Below are 7,264 nucleotides of genomic sequence, written 5' to 3' on the forward strand. Positions count from 1 at the left end.
GAGGCAGTCATTTGAGAAACCAAGGCTATTTAGTCTGCCAATAAGAATGCGTGGTTGACAGAGTCGAAAGCCTTGGACAGGTCGATGAAGACGGCTGCACAGTACTGTCTATTATCAATCGCGGTTATAATATCGTTTAGGACCTTGAGCGTGGCTGAAGTGCACCCATGACCAGCTCGGAAACCGGATTGCATAGCGGAGAAGGTACGGTGGGATTCGAAATGGTCGGTGATCTGTTTGTTAACTTGGCTTTCAAATACTTTCGAAAGGCAGGGCAGGATGGATATAGGTCTGCAACAGTTTGGATCTAGAGTGTCACCCCCTTTGAAGAGGGGGATGACCGCGGCAGCTTTCCAATCTCTGGGGATCTCAGACGTTATGAAAGAGAGGTTGAACAGGCTAGTAATAGGGGTTGCGACAATTTCGGCGGCTAGTTTTAGAAAGAAAGGGTCCAGATTGTCTAGCCCAGCTGATTTGTAGGGGTCCAGATTTTGCAGCTCTTTCAGAACATCAGCTGTCTGAATTTGTGTGAAGGAGAAGCGGGGGGGCATGGGCAAGTTGCAGCGGAGGGTGCAGAGTTGGTGGCCGGGGTAGTGGTAGCCAGGTGGAAAGCATGGCCAGCCGTAGCAAAATGCTTGTTGAAATTCTCGATTATTGTAGATTTATCGGTGGTGACAGTGTTTCTAGCCTCAGTGCAGTTGGCAGCTGGGAGGAAGTGCTCTTATTCTCCATGGACTTTACAGTGTCCCAAAACTTTTTGGAGTTAGTGCTACAGGATGCAAATTTCTGTTTGAAAAAGTTAGCCTTTGCTTTCCTGACTGCTTGTGTATATTGGTTCCTAACTTCCCTGAAAAGTTGCATATCGCGGGGGCTATTTGATGCTAATGCAGTTCGCCACAGGATGTTTTTGTGCTGGTCAAGGGCAGTCAAGTCTGAGGAGAACCAGGGGCTATATCTGTTCTTAGTTCTGTATTTTTTGAATGGGGCATGTTTATTTAGGATTGAGAGGAAATTACTTTTAAGAACAACCAGGCATCCTCTACTGACGGAATGAGATCTATATCTATCCAGGATACCTGGGCCAGGTCAATTAGGAAGGCCTGCTCGCTAAAGTGTTTTAGGGAGCGTTTGACAGTGATGAGGGGTGGTCGTTTGACCGCGGACCCGTTACGGACGCAGGCAATAAGGCAGTGATCGCTGAGATCCTGGTTGAAGACAGCGGAGGTGTATTTAGAGGGTAAGTTAGTCAGGATGATATCTATGAGGGTACCCATGTTTACGGATTTAGGGTTGTACCTGGTAGGTTCGTTGATAATTTGTGTGAGATTGAGGGCATCTAGTTTGGATTGTAGGATGGCCGGGGTGTTAAGCATATCCCAATTTAGGTCACCAAGCAGTACGAACTCTGAGGATAAATGGGGGGCAATCAATTCACATATGGTGTCCAGGGCACAGTTGGGGGCTGAGGGGGGTCTGTAGCAAGCGGCAACAGTGAGAGACTTATTTCTGGAAAGGTGGATTTTTAGAAGTAGAAGCTCAAACTGTTTGGGCACAGACCTGGATAGTATGATAGAGATCTGCAGTACAAATTGCAACTCCACCCGGCACTTTGGCAGTTCTATCTAGACGGAAAATGTTATAGTTGGGGGATGGACATTTCAGAATTTTTGGTGGCCTTCCTAAGCCAGGATTCAGACACTGCTAGAACATCAGGGTTGGCGGAGTGTGCTAACGCAGTGAATAACTCAAACTTAGGAAGGAGGCTTCGGATATTAACGTGCAAGAATCCAAGGCTTTTACGATTACAGAAGTCAACAAATGATAACGCCTGGGGAGTAGGAGTGATACTGAGGGCTGCAGGGCCTGGGTTAGCCTCTACATCACCAGAGGAACAGAGGAGGACTAGAATAAGGATACGGCTAAAGGCTTTAAGAACTGGTCTTCTAGTGCGTTGGGTACATAGAATAAAGGGGGCAGATTTCCGGGCGTTGTAGAAAAGATTCAGGGCATTATTTACAGACAAGGATATGGAAGGATATGAGTAAAGTGGAGGTAAACCTAAGCGTTGGGTAACAATGAAAGAGATAGCATCACTGGAGGCACCAATTGAGTCGGTCTCCGCGTGTATGGGGGGTGGGACAAAGGAGCTATCTAAGGCAGGTTTAGCTGGGCTGGGGGATCTACAGTGAAATAGTACAATTAGAAATAACCGAAACAACAATAAGCTAACCATATTGACAAGGGAGAGAGGCTTAAAGCAATCACAGGTGTAATTTGAGAGAGCTAAGACAACAGCTGGTAATGACGACACAGTTTGGGCTGAGGCTAAACATAAACATGATGCGGTATCGTAAAAAGTAACAGTCCAGCAGGCATCAGCTGTATAGCGGAGTTATCATAAGGTCCGGTGAACAGCAATAGGATAGTTCGGGGGCTGCTAAAGCACTAGCGCGCAAGAGGCCACGGCTAGCGTGTCGGGGCTAGCAAATGGAATCTTCGTGGTCGACGTCGTAACGGGAAGCCTGTTGTAACCATATCAGACGATTTCGTCAGCAGACCAGTCGTGTAGGATCGGCGGGGCTCCGTGTCAACACAAGGTGGTCCCGTCCGGTTGACAGAGAGGTAGATAACCGGGAGATGGGCCTAGCTCAGGATGATTAGCCAAACCACAACGTCCATTTTGTTGCAACTAGCTGGTAGCGATGAATCCAGAGTTAAAGGTCCAGTGATTCCGGCAGAAAAACGGATATGTTCTGGGTCGATAACGCGCTGTGCAGACAGTGCAGACTGGCCGAATAATAGTCCAGGCTAGAGCTGGCTGGTAGGTGGTGCAGGCCACGGACAATGGTGAAAAACCGATAACGGTAGCTGATAGCAAGTAGCTAGTTAGCTGGCTACTTCCTTCCAGTAGACCGAGAGGTAGATAGCCGGGATATGGGCCCGGCTCTAGGCTATTTCGAGGCTAATTGGTGCTTGCATCGGGGGCAGTGGTGATTAGCCAAACAGCAACATCCATTCGGTTGCAGCTAGCTAGTTGCGATCCGGTGATTAATGTCCAGTGATTAAATTATTCCGGCAGAAAAATCCAATGTTCTGGGTGAAATACCGCTAACTGTGGCTAATAGCAAGTAGCTAGTTAGCTGGCTAGCTAGTTTCAACTGGAGATTCTAGATAAAAGGTAAGTCAATAATAGAATCCGTTCCACATTGAGTGAGGCGGGTTGCAGGAAAGTATATTTAGTAGAAGGATGAAAAGTCTGATAGGGAAATATGTACGAAAAAAAGAAAGATAAAAAAAGGGTATTTACAGGCTATTTACAGACACACAACAAAAACAGGACTGCACTACTACGCCATCTTGGATTCCCTTTAATTGAGTAAAAATTGTTCAAATAGAAAAATAATCGTCATCAAGAAATCATTATGTTATTCAAAAACATGTGTGTCACAATAATTGGCTGCCCTATAAATTATTTTGAACAAAATCTAATTGAGTGCATTTGTAAAGTATTCAGACCCCTTGACTTTTTCCACACTTTGTCTTATTCTAAAATTGATTAAATTGTTTTTTTCCTCATCAATCTACACACAATACCCCATAATGACAAAGTGAGAACAGGTTTTAGACTTTTTTATAAATGTATTAAAAATAACAAATGGAAATATTACATTTACATAAGCATTCAGACCCTTTACTCAGTACTTTGTTGAAGCACCTTTGGCAGCGATTACAGCCTCAAGTCTTCTTGGGTATGACGCTACAAGCTTGGCACACCTGTATTTGAGGAGTTTCTCCCATTCTTCTCTGCAGATCCTCTCAAGCTCTGTCAGGTTGGATAGGGCGTGTGCACAGCTATTTTCAGGTCTCTCCAGAGATGTTAGATCGGGTTCAAGTCCGGTTTCTGGCTGGGCCACTCAAGGACATTCAGAGACTTGTCCCAAAGCCACTCCTGCGTTGTCTTGGCTGTGTGCTTAGGGTCGTTGTCCTGTTGGAAGGTGAACCTTAGCCCCAGTCTGAGGTCCTGAGCGCTCTGGAGCAGGTTTTCATCAAGGATTTCTCTTTAAATTGCTCTGTTCATCTATCCATGGATCCTGACTAGTCTCCAAATCAAATCAAATCAAATTGTATTTGTCATGTGCCGAATACAACAGGTGTAGACCTTACCGCGAAATGCTTACTTACAAGCCCTTAACCAACAATGCAGTTCAAGAAATAGAGTTAAGAAAATATTTACTAAATACACTAAAGTAAAAAAATAAATAAAAAGTAACACAATAAAATAATAACGAGGCTATATACAAGGGGTACCGGTACCGAGTAAATGTGTGGGGGTACAGGTTAGTTGAGGTAATTTGTACATTTAGGTAGGGGTAAAGTAACTATGCATAGATAATAAACAGCGAGTAGCAGCAGTGTAAAAACAAAGGGGGGAGGTGTCAATGTAAATAGTCCGGGTGGCCATTTAATTTATTGTTCAGCAGTCTTATGGCTTGGGGATAGAAGCTGTTAAGGAGCCTTTTGGATGTAGACATGGCACTCTGGTACCACTTGCTGTGCGGTAGCAGAGAGAACAGTCTATGACTTGGGTGACTGGAGTCTTTGACAATTTTTTGGGCCTCCCTCTGACACCGCCTAGTATATAGGTCCTGGATGGCAGGAAGCTTGGCCCCAGTGATGTACTGGGCCGTATGCAATACCCTCTGTAGCGCCTTACGGTCGGATGCCGAGCAGTTGCCATACCAGGCGGTGATGCAACCGGTCAGGATGCTCTCGATGGTGCAGCTGTAGAACTTTTTGAGGATCTTGGGACCAATGCCAAATCTTTTCAGTCTCCTGAGGTGGAAAAGGCGTTGTCGTGCCCTCTTCACGACTGTCTTGGTGTGTTTGGACCATGATAGTTTGTTGGTGATGTGGACACCAAGGAACTTGAAACTCTCGACCCGCTCCACTACAGCCCCGTCGATGTGAATGGGGCGTGTTCCCAGTCCCTGTCCCTAAAAATCCTCCCCACAGCATTATGCTGCCACCACCATGCTTCACCGTAGGGATGGTGCCAGGTTTCCTCCAAACGTGATCTCATCCCAGGTAAGAGGGGGAGTGGCAGCAGCAGCAGGTTCTCCCCATGTGAGCTGAGTCCAGTGGACCAGTCCTGTATCCCCCCTCCCAGACAGCGACAGTGGTCTGAACCATGGCTAGCTATCCACAATCTGGCTTGACTAAACAAGGTCTACCAAGAGGGAAGGAGGGAGAGGAAGGTAGAGGAAGAGAAAGAGGGAGGAGAGGAAGGAGGAAAGGGAGAAAAGGGTTCTCTCCATCACGACTGTAAGAAGAAAAGGAGGGAGAAGGCCGAGCAAAAGGAAGAGGAAGAGGTGGAAGATGACAAGGAGAGTTGATCTGTCCATCACGACCATAAGGAGATCTCTTCTGGGGGCTCTTGTTCTCTCCTCTTTCCCACAGAGGAGCACCTTTCGCAGGCAGCCCAGAGCAGACTATCCCCTGAGAGAAGGCTAGCCCCTGGAGGTTTCACCTTGGATTTATACAGAGAACCCCCAGTACTCAAACTGCTTTACATTGTAGAGGGGGATCTAATCTCATTGGAGGCGACCCAATGACCCAGAAATGCTCTGTGGACAGACTTCCTCCCTGCTCCCCGTCTCGCTGGCAGGGGGCTCGTAGGAACACCCTCCCCTCCTTGACTCCAGCTCCACCCCTTCTTCACCTGCCCCACTTATCATGTTATGAGTCTCACCTACAGGTCCCGCCCCCTGGCCTACCTGTTGCAGGTGTAAGGATGGTGTGTCGGACACAGCTGCTCCCTCTCCTTCTCCCCCTCCCCCCCCCCCCCCTGAGACACTATGTTAGCTGTTGTGGTGTGATATGTGTAGTTACTTGTAATAACCACTAGAGCAAGCTGGACACTCATTTTGTGCTTGCTGACCTCAATGTGTGCATCAACAGTCTAAAGCAGTCATCTCCAATCCAAAGAATTAGTTGGAATCATTTGTTTATTAGACATTTCCTATTTATACTGTATGGATAATAAAACCCATCCTTTATTCACTTGTGTTTTAGCTTTTTCCCTACACCCACACTGAAAGTTGTCACTGACACTGAACTTTAGTCTGTCTTGCTTTATGATAGTCACATGCCTCTACCTTTACAAGAAGTCTGTCAGTATTCTTCATGAGGGCTTTAAAGCTAATGTTAATTTGACTGCGTACTTCAAGAACATACATGTATTTTCCAAGACAGACCTGTTACTGGCTGTGTCTGAATATCCATTCTAGCGTAATACTTACTTAAACTGCATACTAATTTCTCCTTTGATCTAGTATAATTCACTCTTATTTTCTGACTCACTTGTTTGGCAACAGCTGATAGTCAGATAAATTGACGCGCTGTACCGAAATGAACGAATGACGGGAGTCAATGCAATCGCGCATTAGATTACGCATTCTTAGTACTATTACAGCGTTCACGTGCTAGTCGGAACTTGGAAACCCGGACATTTCAGACTTGCTTACTGGTTGTAGTTATACACGTGCCGCATTCAACGAATCAACAAGTTGGACATTTCAGAGTTTCCTAGGTCCGACTAGCATGTGAACGCGGCATAATTTCTAAATTTCACATACTAAAAAACTAAATGTTTTTATATACTATTTAGTACTCTAATATGGGTATTCGGACACTGCCTCTTTGTCTCTCACACACTGAGCACGAGCACAGTCATTATGGCCACAGCTTCCTCTGACCTGGCAGACCACCTGTGCTGTTCCATCTGCACAGACATCTACACTGAGCCTGTGTCTCTAAGCTATCAGCACACCTTCTGCAAGAGATGCCTCCAAGACAGCCTGAATGCTGGACACCAACTCTGTCAAGTGGGCAGGGCTCTGGTCAGAGACAGAATCTTCCAGATCAACAGACTGATCAGGAACGTGGCCTACTAGCAGAAACTGGAGGAAGATGCTAAAAGACAGAGAGCTACAGCCGAGAGAGGAAACAGTAGAGAGATGAATGTTGTGAACATGGAGAGGCTCTGAAGCTGTTCTGTGAGACGGACAGTAAGCTGATCTCTATGATCTGCAGAGATGGGTGAGACGACAGAGGACACACATTCAAACCTATAAGAGAAGCACATGAGGATCTGAAAAAAGAGGTAGCCTCAGATTTATGCTACTTCAAGAAGGACATTAGTGTGCTGGAATACTCAAGAGATGAGCAGCAAAGAGAAATGTCTCAAGCAAAAGAGACGTCAGAT

Source organism: Coregonus clupeaformis, unplaced genomic scaffold (assembly GCF_020615455.1).
Source record: "Coregonus clupeaformis isolate EN_2021a unplaced genomic scaffold, ASM2061545v1 scaf2046, whole genome shotgun sequence".
Classification (NCBI taxonomy): domain Eukaryota; kingdom Metazoa; phylum Chordata; class Actinopteri; order Salmoniformes; family Salmonidae; genus Coregonus; species Coregonus clupeaformis.